Here is a 15,691-nt window from a genome sequence, read left to right on the forward strand (position 1 = left end):
GTTGGAGTTGTTGTGGAGGATAGACTTGAACCATAAACTTCTCATCATCACAAACAACAGGTACTTGCTTTTGTTGGGTTAGAAGTAGTTTATCTAGCTTCTCAAGCTTCTCATCTAAGGCTTGTAGTTCCTTTATATGCCCTTCCTCATAAGCAACACCTTCTCTTAAGCTTCTATCATATTCCTCACTGTAATTGCCATTGGACTGAGCAAAGTTCTCTACTAAGTCCCAACCTTCATCTACATCTTTATTCATGAAGCTTCCATTGGAGGCTGTGTCTAGGAGCATCCTGATCTTGGGAAGAACACCTCTATACAAAGTACACAACAAATATTCATTGTTGAATCCATGATGTGGGCATTGTCTCTGGTAGCCTTTGAAGCGCTCCCATGCTTCACTGAAAGATTCACCATTTTGTTGGAGAAATCCTGAAATGGCATTCCTCAAATGTGCAGTCCTTGAACTAGTGAAGTATTTTGCAAGGAAGACTTTCTTACAATCAACCCAAGAGGTGATTTTTCTAGAATGTAGAGTCTTCTCCCACTGATGTGCTTTATCTCCTAGAGAAAAAGGAAACAACCACAGCTTCAAGGCATCCTCACTAACTCCATTGATATTGGTAAGGCTACAGAGCCTATCAAACTCATCAAGATGTGCAAGGGGGTCTTCACTAGGCAGTCCATAAAATCTGTTGCTCTGAACCATTGAGATCAAACTAGTCTTGATTGTGAAGGTTGTGTTGTGGACAGGAGGAGGCATTATCCCATATCTCTGATTATGAGTAGTGGGAGCATCACTATCACCAATCTTCCTTCTACTTGGAGGTTCAATCTGATCCTGTTGTAGTTCCATTTCCACCTCTTCTTCTGTTTTTTTTAGACTCTGAACAAGTGCTCGACCAGGTGCTCGAACAAGCACTCGACCGTTTGCATTGAGGTACTCGGCCGAGTGCCTAGTCGAGTGGTACTTGAGAATGAAAACACAACACCAGAACAAGAGAGAGGTGAGTAATAGAATCAAAAGTAACATAGCTTAATCTTGAAACAATGAAATCTCGACTGGAACATATAAACACCCTAACGGCAACGGCGCCAATTGAAACAAAAACTTTTTCAAGTATCTACTTATGAATGAATGAATGATGCAATCAAACAAACAAACATAAGTATGAATGATCAGAATGTAATGCAAGGTGTTTCAATTCCCTTATGATGTTGTAGCATAAAGGATGTCAATCCATAAAGAGTGTGATATGTAAGCAGTCAAGATGTGATCAATGCATTCAAGTTAAGCCAAATATCAAGTTGATTTGTTTCTAACAACCTAATGACAATAATGAAATGCAATGAACTAAGGCAACTTAAGACAATACTAATGCTGAATTAAACTGTAGAACAAGTGCAATAAACAAGACTAAGCAGAATTAACTAATAAGCAGAAGAAAACATGAAAAGAACAATGCATAAGCAAGAAAGTAAAATGGAGCTCGACCTAGCACTCGGTCGAGTGCATGGTCGAGTGGGAGGTCGAGTTGACAAGCGAATGAACAGAAACAGAGCAAATAATGAAAACAGAGCAAACAGCATGCAATTAACAATACTTAAACAGGGAAATCAATAAACAAAGAAAATCCTAAGGATGGATTCATGGGATGGACTCAAGCTATGGCTATCTAAATTGGTCAACAAACCTCAATCAACAATGAGCTATCTCTAGCCAATGATCTTCTAATACATGTTAATCCATTCTCATGACAATAACAATCAAGCCAAGATACTTCTTAGACCTAGTTCTCACTAGCTATTACATATCAAAGCAGGCATTAAAACCCATATCATCAATGTCAAAAATCACTTTAAACATCTAATCTCTTAGCATGCTTCATGATAATCTCTAGCATTAGCCTTATCTAACAACTTAGACATTGGTGTGATGCTAAGAAGCTTAAGATCTATCCTTACCCTCTCAGTATAAGAATAGCATAGAGCATATCTAATCTAGAAGAGATATATAACAATCAAGCTTGACCAATATAAACAACCATAACCTTTACCCAGCCTAATCCATCCCTAAGATCCTAAGCCACTAATAAGATCTAAAAATCATCATGAAGAACACAAACCCAGAAATTAATGAAACTATCATGACTAGAAAGATGAGATAAAGATGAACAATATTGAACAAAGAAGTGAAAGCAAATATTCAACAGATTCAAAGTTATCAAGGTTACAAATGTGTGAAAATCTAGAGAAAAGATAAGAGATGATGCAATAAAGCAAAAGAAGCTAAAAATGGCAAAAACTAGGTTATGAGGTGTCTACATGGTCTCTAGGGTCTCACCCCTTTCGGCCACAAGTGCCAGTACACATATATATAATAAAGAGAGAGAAGCCCTAGTTAGCTAGAGGACAAAACAGAGAGGCGGCGGTCAGCTCGACCATGTGCTCGGTCGAGTGCATGGTCGAGTGGTTGGTCCGTCAAGTAGCTTCAGTCTTCGATCTGGCATGATATCTGTTCAGTAAAATCGGTATAACTCTGGCGAACCACCTCCGCTTGACTTGAAACCACCGGCATTAGAAACATAACTCAATTTCCTAAAACTCTCATGAAGGATGCAGAAGCTGAATCGCAACGGAAGATCTTCATGCGGATCGATCTTTGAGGAGCTCGATATATTCATCCGACCGAGTACTCGACCGTGTGCATGCTCGAGTGCTGTGGTCGAGTGGACTTCTGAACCTTCCTGATATTCCCTATCCTCTTGTTTAGCTCCAGAAATAACAGCAAGTCCTTCCTTACCGTTTTAGAGCTCCATAATACCTAATAATACTCCAAATGCATAAATGTATGCAATGCATGCTTCTAAACATCCTAAGTGCATATTTGGACAGAACTGGTGATAAAAACTAAGGAATCACTTCTATATGATGCAAAAAATGAACTAAACAAGGCCTAAAATATGGTGAAATAAAGTGACAACAGTTGTCTAAACACTCCAAATTCATCCCGAACTCTAAAAATTAGCCAAATGCATTCGATTATCACACATTTTGACCCTAGAAACAGTAATAAAGATGTTAACTGCCTCGAATCAATGTTTTCTCTCGGTTTTAGCCTGTTTTCTCTGTTTAAGCCTGTTTTGGGATAAAACGGGTTTAAGTGTTGTCTAAACACTCCAAATTCATCCCGAACTCTTATAGTTAGTCAAATGCATTGGATTGTCACACATTCTGACCCTAGAAACAGTAACAAAGCTGTTTACTGCTTTGCATCAATGTTTTCTCGGTTTTAGCCTATTTCGGGACAAAATGGGTAAAAGTGGCGTCTAAACACTCCAAATTCAACCCGAAATCTTATAATTAGTCAAATGCATTAGATTTTTACATATTTTGACCCTAGAAAGAGAAACATAGCTTTTTACTGCTTGGAATCAACGTTTTCTCTCGGTTTTATCTGTTTAAGCATATTTCGGGACAAAATGGGTAAAAGTGGTGTCTAAACACTCCAAATTCAATCCGAACTCTAATAATTAGTCAAATGCATTTGATTGTTACATATTTTGACCCTATAAAGAGTAACATAGCTGTTTACTGCTTTAAATTAATGTTTTCTATCGGTTTTAGCATGTTTTCTCTTTTTAGCCTATTTCGGGACAAAATGGGTAAAAGTGGTGTCTAAACATTCCAAATTCAATCAGAAATCTTATAATTAGTCAAATGCATTGGATTGTTACATATTTTGACCCTAGAAAGAGCAACATAGCTGTTTACTGCTTCAAATCAATGTTTCCTCTCGGTTTTAGCATGTTTTCTTGGTTTAAGCCTGTTTTGGGATAAAATGGGTTTAAGTGTTGTCTAAACACTCCAAAATCAACCCAAACTCTTATAATTAGTCAAATGCATTGGATTGTTACATATTTTGACCCTAGAAAGAGGAACATAGCTGTTTACTGCTTGGAATAAATGTTTTCTCTCGGTTTTAGCATGTTTTCTCTGTTTAAGCATATTTCGGGACAAAATGGGTAAAAGTGGTGTCTAAACACTCCAAATTCCACCCGAACTCTAATAAATAGTCAAATGCATTGGATTGTTACATATTTTGACTCTATAAAGAGTAACATAGCTGTTTACTGCTTTAAATTAATGTTTTCTATCGGTTTTAGCATGTTTTCTCTGTTTTAGCCTATTTCGGGACAAAATGGGTAAAAGTGGTGTCTAAACATTCCAAATTCAATCCGAACTCTTATAATTAGTCAAATGCATTGGATTTTACATATTTTGACCCTAGAAAGAGCACCATAGCTGTTAACTGCCTCAAATCAATGTTTTCTCTCGGTTTTAGCCTGTTTAAGCCTATTTTGGGATAAAACGGGTTTAAGTGCTGTCTAAACACTCCAAATTTATCCCGATCTCTTACAATTAGTCAAATGCATTGGATTGTTACATTTTTTGACCCAAGAAAGAGTAACATAGTTGTTTACTGCTTCGAATCAATGTTTTCTCTCGGTTTAAGCCTGTTTTCCTGGTTTAAGCCTATTTTGGGATAAAACGAGTTTAAGTGTTGTCTAAACACTCCAAATTCATCCCGAACTCTTACAATTAGTCAAATGCATTCGATTGTCACACATTCTGACCTTACAAACAGTAAAAAACCTGTTAACTGCTATGAATCAATGTTTTCTCGGTTTTAGCCTGTTTTGAGATAAAACGGGTTTAAGTGTTGTCTAAACACTCCAAATTCATCCCGATCTCTTATATTTAGTCCAATGCATTGGATTGTCACACATTCTGACCCTAGAAACAGTAACAAAGCTATTAACTGCTTAGAATCAATGTTCTCTTGGTTTAAGCCTATTTTGGGATAAAACGAGTTTAAGTGTTGTCTAAACACTCCAAATTCATCCCGAACTCTTACAATTAGTCAAATGCATTCGATTGTCACACATTCTGACCTTAGAAACAGTAAAAAACCTGTTACCTGCCATGAATCAATGTTTTCTCGGTTTTAGCCTGTTTTGAGATAAAACGGGTTTAAGTGTTGTCTAAACACTCCAAATTCATCCCGATCTCTTATATTTAGTCCAATGCATTGGATTGTCACACATTCTGACCCTAGAAACAGTAACAAAGCTATTAACTGCTTAGAATCAATGTTTTCTTGGTTTAAGCCTGTTTTGGGATCAAACGGGTTTAAGTGTTGTCTAAACACTCCAAATTCATCCCGAACTCTTACAGTTAGTCAAATGCATTGGATTGTCACACATTCTGACCCTAGAAACAGTAACAAAGCTGTTAACTTCCTCGAATCCAAGTTTTCTCGCTGTTTTAGCCTGTTTTCTCTGTTTAAGCCTATCTTGGGATAAAATGTGTTTAAGTGTTGTCTAAACACTCCAAATTAATCCCGAACTCTTACAGTTAGTCAAATGCATTGGATTGTCACATATTGTGACCCTAGAAACAGTAACAAAGTTGTGTACTGCTTCGAATCATTGTTTTCTCGGTTTTAGCCTGTTTCGGGACAAAATGGGTAAAAGTTGTGTCTAAACACTCCAAATTCAACCCGAACTCTTATAATTAGTCAAATGCATTGGATTGTTACATATTTTGACCCAAGAAAGAGTAGCATAGCTTTTTACTGCTTCAAATCAATGTTTTCTCTCGGTTTTAGCTTGTTTTATTGGTTTAAGCCTGTTTTGGGATAAAACGGTTTTAAATGTCGTCTAACCACTCCAAATTCATCCCGAACTCATACAGTTAGTCCAATGCATTGGATTGTCACACATTCTGACCTAAAAACAGTAACAAAGCTGTTAACTGCCTCGAATCAATGTTTTCTCTCGGTTTTAACCTGTTTTCTCTGTTTAAGCCTGTTTTGGGATAAAACGGGTTGAAGTGTTTTCTAAACACTCCAAGTTCATCCCGAACTCTTACAATTAGTCAAATGCATTAAAATGTCACACATTCTGCCCTAGAAACAGTAACAAAGCTGTTTACACGTTCGCATCAATGTTTTCTCGGTTTTAGCTTGTTTCGGGACAAAATGGGTAAAAGTGGCGTCTAAACACTCCAAATTCAAACTGAACTCTTATAATTAGTCAAATGCATTGGATTGTTACATATTTTGATCCTAGAAAGAGTAACATAGCTGTTTACTGCTTGGAATCAACGTTTTCTCTCGGTTTTAGCCTGTTTTCTCTGTTTAAGCATATTTCTGGACAAAATGGGTAAAAGTGGTGTCTAAACACTCCAAATTCAACCCAAACTCTAATAAATAGTCAAATGCATTGGATTGTTACATATTTTGACCCTCTAAAGAGTAACATAGCTGTTTTCTGCTTTAAATTAATCTTTTCTCTCGGTTTTAGCATGTTTTCCCTGTTTTGGCCTATTTCGGGACAAAATGGGTAAAAGTGGCGTCTAAACATTCCAAATTCAATCCGAATTCTTATAATTAGTCAAATGCATTGAATTGTTACATAATTTGACCCTAGAAAGAGCAACATAGCTGTTTACTGCTTCAAATCAATGTTTCCTCTCGGTTTTAGCCTGTTTTCTCGGTTTAAGCCTGTTTTGGGATAAAATGGGTTTAAGTGTTGTCTAAACACTCAAAATCAACCCAAACTCTTATAATTAGTTAAATGCATTGGATTGTTATATATTTTGACCCTAGAAAGAGTAACATAGCTTTTTACTGCTTGGAATCAACGTTTTCTCTCGGTTTTATCTGTTTAAACATATTTCGGGACAAAATGGGTAAAAGTGGTGTCTAAACACTCCAAATTCAACCCGAACTCTAATAAATAGTCAAATGCATTGGATTGTTACACATTTTGACCCTATAAAGAGTAAAATTGCTGTTTACTGCTTTAAATTAATGTTTTCTCTCGGTTTTAGAATGTTTTCTCTGTTTTAGCCTATTTCGGGACAAAATGGGTAAAAGTGGTGTCTAAACATTCCAAATTCAATCCAAACTCTTATAATTAGTCAAATGCATTGGATTATACATATTTTGACCCTAGAAAGAGCACCATAGCTGTTTACTGCTTCAAATCAATGTTTACTCTCGGTTTTAGCCTGTTTTCTCGGTTTAAGCCTGTTTTTGGGATAATATGGGTTTAAGTGTTGTCCAAACACTCCAAAATCAACCAAAAATATTATAATTAGTCAAATGCATTGGATTGTTACATATTTTGACCCTAGAAAGAGTAACATATCTATTTACTGCTTTGAATCAATGTTTTCTCGGTTTTAGCCTGTTTTGGGATAAAACGGGTTTAAGTGTTGTCTAAACACTCCAAATTCATCCCGATCTCTTATATTTAGTCCAATGCATTGGATTGTCACACATTCTGACCCTAGAAACAGTAACAAAGCTATTAACTGCTTAGAATCAATGTTTTCTCTCGGTTTAAGCCTGTTTTCTTGGTTTAGGCCTGTTTTGGGATAAAACGGGTTTAAGTGTTGTCTAAACACTCCAAATTCATCCCGAACTCTTACAATTAGTCAAATGAATTCGATTGTCACACATTCTGACCCTAGAAACAGTAACAAACCTGTTAACTGCCTCGAATCAATGTTTTCTTGGTTTAAGCCTATTTTGAGATAAAACGGGTTTACGTGTTGTCTAAACACTCCAAATTCATCATGAACTCTTACAGTTAGTCAAATGCATTGGATTGTCACACATTATGACCCTAGAAACAGTAATAAAGCTGTTTATTGCTTCGCAACAATGTTTTCTCGGTTTTAGCCTGTTTTGGGACAAAATGGGTAAAAGTGGCGTCTAAACACTCCAAATTCAACCCGAATTCTTATAATTTGTCAAATGCATTGGATTGTTACATATTTTGACCCTAGAAAGAGTAACATAGCTATTTACTGCTTGGAATCAACGTTTTCTCTCGGTTTTAGCCTGTTTTCTCTGTTTAAGCCTATTGCGGGACAAAATGGGTAAAAGTGGTGTCTAAACACTCCAAATTCAACCCAAACTCTAATAATTAGTCAAATGCATTTGATTGCTACATATTTTGACCCTATAAAAAGTAACATAGTTTTTTACTGCTTAAAATTAATGTTTTCTCTCGGTTTTAGCGTGTTTTCTCTGTTTTAGACTATTTCGGGACAAAATGGGTAAAAGTAGTGTCTAAACATTCCAAAATCAACCCAAACTCTTATAATTAGTCAAATGCATTGGATGTTACATATTTTGATCCTAGAAAAAGTAACATAGCTATTTACTGCTTTGACTCAATGTTTTCTCGGTTTTAGCCTGTTTTCGGATAAAACGGGTTTAAGTGTTGTCTAAACACTCCAAATTCATCCCGATCTCTTACAATTAGTCAAATGCATTGGATTGTTACATTTTTTGACCCAACAAAGAGTAACATAGTTGTTTACTGATGTTACTATATTTTACCATATTTAAGGCCTTGTTTAGTTCATGTTTTGCATCATATAGAAAAGATTCCTTAGGATGTTTAGAAGTATGCATTGCATATTTTTGAGCATTTGGAGTATTATTAGGTGTTATGGAGCTCTAAAAGGGTAAGGAAGGACTTGGTGTTATTTCTGGAGTTAAACAAGAGGACTGAAAGTATCTGGAAGTGGATTCGCAAGGCAACTCGACCACAGCACTCGAGCAGGAACATGGTCGAGTACTCGGTCGGATTCATAACGAGATCCTCAAAGATCGATCCAAATGAAGATCTTCCGTTGCGATTCAGCTTCCGCGTCCTTCAAGAGAGTTGTAGGCAATTGAGTTAACTTTCGAATGCAATCAGAGGTGTAGTGCAAGAGTCATACCGATTTTACTGAACGAATATCATCCCAGATCGAAGACTCGAGCTACGTGACGGACCAACCACTCGACCATGCACTTGACCGAGCACATGGTCGAGCTGACCGCCGCCTCTCTCTTTTGTCCTCTAGCTTACTAGGGCTTCTCTCTCTTTACTATATATATGTGTATTGGCACTTGTGGCCGAAAAGGGTGAGACCCTGGAGACCATGTAGACACCTCATAACCTAGTTTTTGCCATTTTTAGCTTCTTTTACTTTATTGCATCATCTCTTATCTTTTCTCTAGATTTTCACACATTTGTAACCTTGATAACTTTGAATCTGTTGAATATTTGCTTTCACTTCTTTGTTCAATATTGTTCATCTTTATCTCATCTTTCTAGTCATGATAGTTTCATTAATTTCTGGGTTTGTGTTCTTCATGATGATTTTTAGATCTTATTAGTGGCTTAGGATCTTAGGGATGGATTAGGCTGGGTAAATGTTATGGTTGTTTAGATTGGTCAAGCTTGATTGTTATATATCTCTTCTAGATTAGATATGCTATTCTTATACTGAGAGGGTAAGGATAAATCTTAAGCTTCTTAGCATCACACCAATGTCTAAGTTGTTAGATAAGGCTAATGCTAGAGATTATCATGAAGCATGCTAAGAGATTAGATGTTTAAAGTGATTTTTGACATTGATGATCTGGGTTTTAATGCCTGCTTTGATATGTAATAGCTAGTGAGAACTAGGTCTAAGAAGTATCTTGGCTTGATTGTTATTGTCATGAGAATGGATTAACATGTATTAGAAGATCATTGTCTAGAGATAGCTCATTGTTGATTGAGGTTTGTTGACCAATTTAGATAGCCATAGCTTGAGTCCATCCCATGAATCCATCCTTAGGATTTTCTTTGTTTATTGATTTCCCTGTTTAAGTATTGTTAATTGCTTGCTGTTTGCTCGACCCCCCACTCGACCATGCACTCGACCAAGTGCTAGGTCGAGCTCCATTTTACTTTCTTGCTTATGCATTGTTCTGTTCATGTTTTCTTCTGCTTATTAGTTAATTCTGCTTAGTCTTGTTTATTGCACTTGTTCTATAGTTTAATTCAGCATTAGTATTGTCTTAAGTTGCCTTAGTTCATTGCATTTCATTATTGTCATTAGGTTGTTAGAAACAAATAAACTTGATATTTGGCTTAACTTGAATGCATTGATCACATCTTGACTGCTTACATATCACACTCTTTATGGATTGACATCCTTTATGCTACAACATCATAAGGGAATTGAAACACCTTGCATTACATTCTGATCATTCATACTTATGTTTGTTTGTTTGATTGCATCATTCATTCATTCATAAGTAGATACTTGAAAAAGTTCTTGTTTCATTTACTGCTTCGAATCAATGTTTTCTCTCGGTTTAAGTGTTGTCTAAACACTCCAAATTCATCCCGAACTCTTACAATTAGTCAAAAGCATTCGATTGTCACACATTCTGACCCTAGAAACAGTAACAAACCTGTTAACTGCCATGAATGAATGTTTTCCCGGTTTTAGCCTGTTTTGAGATAAAACGGGTTTAAGTGTTGTCTAAACACTCCAAATTCATCACGATCCCTTATATTTAGTCCAAAGCATTGGATTGTCACACATTCTTATCCTTGAAAAAGTAACATAGCTATTTACTGCTTTGAATCAATGTTTTCTCGGTTTTAGCCTGTTTTGGGATAAAACGGGTTTAAGTGTTGTCTAAACACTCCAAATTCATCCCGATCTCTTACAATTAGTCAAATGCATTGGATTGTTACATTTTTTGACCTAAGAAAGAGTAACATAGTTGTTTACTGCTTCGAATCAATGTTTTCTCTCGGTTTAAGCCTGTTTTCTTGGTTTAAGCCTGTTTTGGGATAAAACGGGTTTAAGTGTTGTCTAAACACTCCAAATTAATCCCGAAGTCTTACAGTTAATCAATTGCATTGGATTGTCACACATTATGACCCTAGAAACAGTAACAAAGTTTTTTACTGCTTCGCATCATTGTGTTCTCGGTTGTAGCCTGTTTCGGGACAAAATGGGTAAAAGTTGTGTCTAAACACTCCAAATTCAACCCGAACTCTTATAATTAGTCAAATGCATTGGATTGTTACATATTTTGACCCAAGAAAGAGTAGCATAGCTTTTTACTGCTTCAAATCAATGTTTGCTCTCGGTTTTAGCTTGTTTTTTTGGTTTAAGCCTGTTTTGGGATAAAACGGGTTTAAATGTTGTCTAAACACTGCAAATTCATCCCGAACTCTTACAATTAGTCAAATGCATTGGATTGTCACACATTATGACCCTAGAAACAGTAACAAAGCTGTTAACTGCCTCGAATCATTGTTTTCTCTCGGTTTTAGCTTGTGTTCTCTGTTTAAGCCTCTTTTGGGATAAAACGGGTTTAAGTGTTGTTTAAACACTCCAAATTCATCCCGAACTCTTACAGTTAGTCAAATGCATTGGATTGTCACATTTTTTGACCCAAGAAAGAGTAACATAGTTCTTTACTGGTTCGAATCAATGTTTTCTCTCGGTTTAAGCCTGTTTTGGGATAAACCGGGTTTAAGTGTTGTTTAAACACTCCAAATTCATCCCGAACTCTTACAATTAGTCAAATGCATTCGATTGTCACACATTCTGACCCTTGAAACAGTAACAAACCTGTTAACTACCACGAATCAATGTTTTCTCGGTTTTAGCCTGTTTTGAGATAAAACGGGTTTAAGTGTTGTCTAAACACTCCAAATTCATCCCGATCTCTTATATTTAGTCCAGTGCATTGGATTGTCATACATTCTGACCCTAGAAACAGTAACAAAGCTATTAACTGCTTAGAATCAATGTTTTCTTGGTTTAAGCCTGTTTTGGGATAAAACGGGTTTAAGTGTTGTCTAAACACTCCAAATTCATCCCGAACTCTTACACTTAGTCAAAGGCATTGGATTGTCACACATTATGACCCTAGAAACAGTAACAAAGCTGTTAACTGCCTCGAATCAATGTTTTCTCGCTGTTTTAGCCTGTTTTCTCTGTTTAAGCCTGTTTTGGGATAAAACAGGTTGAAGTGTTGTCTAAACACTCAAAATTCATCCCGAAATCTTACAGTTAGTCAAATGCATGGGATTTTCACACATTATGACCCTTGAAACAGTAACAAATTTGTTTACTGCTTCGCATCATTTTGTTCTCAGTTTTAGCCTGTTTCGGGACAAAATGGGTAAAAGTTGTGTCTAAACACTCCAAATTCAACCCGAACTCTTATAATTAGTCAAATGCATTGGATTGTTACATATTTTGACCCAATAAAAGAGTAGCATAGCTTTTTACTGCTTTAAATCAATGTTTTCTCTCGGTTTTAGCTTGTTTTATTGGTTTAAGCCTGTTTTGGGATAAAACGGGTTTAAATGTTGTCTAAACACTCCAAATTCATCCCGAACTCTTACAATTAGTCAAATGCATTGTATTTTCACACATTATGACCCTAGAAACAGTAACAAAGCTGTTAACTGCCTCGAATCAATGTTTTCTCTGTTTAAGCCTGTTTTGGGATAAAACGGGTTTAAGTGTTGTCTAAACACTCCAAATTCATCCCGAACTCTTACAGTTAGTCAAATGCATTGGATTGTCACACATTCTGACCCTAGAAACATTAACAAAGCTATTTACTGCTTCGCATCAATTTTTTCTCGGTTTTAGCCTGTTGCGGGACAAAATGGGTAAAAGTGGCGTCTAAACCCTCCAAATTCAACCCGAACTCTTATAGTTAGTCAAATGCATTGGATTGTTACATATTTTGATCCTAGAAAGAGTAAAATAGCTGTTTACTGCTTGGAATCAACGTTTTCTCTCGGTTTTAGCCTGTTTTCTCTGTTTAAGCATATTTCGAGACAAAATGGGTAAAAGTGGTGTCTAAACACTCCAAATTCAACCCAAACTCTAATAAATAGACAAATGCATTGGATTGTTACATATTTTGACCCTATAAAGAGTAACATAGCTGTTTACTGCTTTAAATTAATGTTTTCTCTCGGTTTTAGCATGTTTTCTCTGTTTTGGCCTATTTCGGGACAAAATGGGTAAAAGTGGTGTCTAAACATTCCAAATTCAATCCGAACTATTATAATTAGTTAAATGCATTGGATTGTTACATATTTTGACCCTATAAAGAGCAACATAGCTGTTTACTGCTTCAAATCAATGTTTCCTCTCGGTTTTAGCCTGTTTTCTCGGTTTAAGCCTGTTTTGGGATAAAATGGGTTTAAGTGTTGTCTAAACACTCCAAAATCAACCCAAACTCTTATAATTAGTCAAATGCATTGGATTGTTACATATTTTGGCCCCAGAAAGAGTAACATAGCTTTTTACTGCTTTGAATCAATGTTTTCTCGGTTTTAGCCTGTTTTGGGATAAAATGGGTTTAGTGTTGTCTAAACACTCCGAATTCATCTCGATCTCTTACATTTAGTCCAATGCATTGGATTGTCACACATTCTGACCCTAGAAACAGTAACGAAGCTATTAACTACTTAGAATAAATGTTTTCTTTGTTTATGCTTGTTTTTGGGATAAAACGGGTTTAAGTGTTGTCTAAACACTCCAAATTTAACCTAAACTCTTACAATTAGTCAAATGCATTGGAATGTCACACATTCTGACCCTAGAAATGGTAACAACGCTGTTTACTGCTTAGGATCAATGTTTTCTCGGTTTAAGCATGTTTTGGGATAAAACAAAATTCAATCCGAACTCTTATAAGTAATTAAATGCATTGGATTGTTACATATTTTGACCCTATAAAGAGCAACATAGCTGTTTACTGCTTTAAATTAATGTTTCTCTCAGTTTTAGCCTGTTTTCTCTGTTTTAGCCTATTTCGGGACAAAATGGGTAAAAGTAGTGTCTAAACAATCCAAATTCAATCTGAACTCTTATAATTAGTCAAATGCATTGGATTGTTACATATTTTGACCCTAGAAGGAGTAACATAGCTGTTTACTGCTTCAAATCAATGTTTCCTCTGAGTTTTAGCCTCTTTTCTCGGTTTAAGCCTGTTTTGGGATAAAATGGGTTTCAGTGTTGTCTAAACACTCCAAAATCAACCCAAACTCTTATAATTAGTCACATGCATTGGATTGTTACATATTTTGACCCAAGAAAGAGTAACATAGTTTTTTACTGCTTCGAATCAATGTTTTCTCTCAGTTTAAGCCTGTTTTCTTAGTTTAAGCCTCTTTTGGGATAAAACAGGTTTAAGTGTTGTCTAAACACTCCAAATTCATCCCGAACTCTAACAATTAGTCAAATGCATTGGATTGTCATACATTCTGACCCTAGATACAGTAACAAAGTGGTTAACTGCCTCGAATCAATGTTTTCTAGGTTTTAGCCTGTTTTGAGATAAAACGGGTTTAAGTGTTGTCTAAACACTCCAAATTCATCTCGATCTCTTACATTTAGCCCAATGCATTATATTGTCACACATTCTGACCCTAGAAACAGTAACAAAGCTATTAACTTCTTAGAATCAATGTTTTCTCGGTTTATGCCCGTTTTTGGGATAAAACGGGTTTATGTGTTGTCTAAACACTCCAAATTCAACCCAAAATCTTACAATTAGTTAAATGCATTGGAATGTCACACATTCTGACCCTCGAAAGGGTAACAACACTGTTTACTGCTTAGGATCAATTTTTTCTCGGTTTCAGCATGTTTTGGGATAAAACGGGTTGAAGTGGTGTCTAAACACTTAAAATTCAACCCGAACTCTTATAATTAGTCAAATGCATTGGATTGTTACATATTTTGACCCTAGAAAGAGTAACATAGCTGTTTACTGCTTCAAATCATTGTTTTCTCTCGGTTTTAGCCTGTTTTCTTGGTTTAAGCCTGTTTTTGGATAAAACGGGTTTAAGTGTTGTTTAAACACTCCAAATTTATCCTGATCTCTTACAATTAGTCAAATGCATTGGATTGTTATATTGATCTAAGAGAAGGAGGATATGAGATCAAGGTCGGTCGTACTAGTGTCCGTATAAGTGGTCGTACGAGTGTCCGTACAACAAGGATCAATAGGCCATGGATCGGTTGGTAAAATAAAAAAGAGACTTGGGGATGTTAAGGCCAAGGAGAAGAAGGATCGAGAAGATGGAAGATAAATATCTAGTGAAGAGAAGCGTCACATGTTTACCTTGGTGGACGAGTGGTAGGCGAGTCAACCAAGGGAAGGGCAGGTCGCTTTCACCATTAAAGATAATCAAGACATGCCCAAACAAGCATCTAACGGCTATATGCCCTTTGTCTCTCTATATTAAGCCATGTAACAAACCTAAGAAGTAATCTAATTAAGTCTTTTGTTCTAACTCTTTCTTTCTCTCTCAATTCTCTCCATTCTCTACATTATATTCCGCAATTTTAACATGGTATCAGAGCCAGGTTTTTGTTCTTGACAAACTGACTCATATTCTCTATTCTCTGTTCCAATTCTCAACTCTTGTTCGCTATTCTTTCGTACTATCTCGCTGTTACCTACCGGACAAACGGTTTACCCAACGGTCCATAACATTTGGCCATGGAAAACACCAAGCCGCTTGTCTTGCCGACAGTTCTCAAAGGAGGAAACTACCTCTTGTAGTCAAGGACCACCAAAAATGCACTATGTGGCCGCGGAATTTGGAGCCATATCGAAGGAAGAACGACTCTAAAGAAAGCCACCGAAGAAGGTGGAAAAGAAACCACCAAAGAAGATGAAGAGGAGGCTAAAATTGATGAAGAGGCCAAATGGTTTCAAGAAGATCAAACTGTACTCTCCATACTCCAGAACTCACTTGAAGCCCCCATACTCGAAGCATACTCATATTGCGAG

At 36.4% G+C, this 15,691-nt stretch overlaps 1 non-coding gene across 1 annotated transcript; it reads left to right on the plus strand.

The window, feature by feature from the left end:
* Positions 1-344: 344 nt before the first annotated feature.
* Positions 345-450, plus strand: LOC147950136 (small nucleolar RNA R71). The gene has a single exon (XR_015565456.1). It is a non-coding gene; the product is annotated as a small nucleolar RNA R71 (small nucleolar RNA).
* Positions 451-15,691: the final 15,241 nt, after the last annotated feature.

This window comes from Camelina sativa, chromosome 1 (assembly GCF_030686135.1).
Source record: "Camelina sativa cultivar CO46 ecotype springtype chromosome 1, ASM3068613v1".
Lineage (NCBI taxonomy): Eukaryota > Viridiplantae > Streptophyta > Magnoliopsida > Brassicales > Brassicaceae > Camelina > Camelina sativa.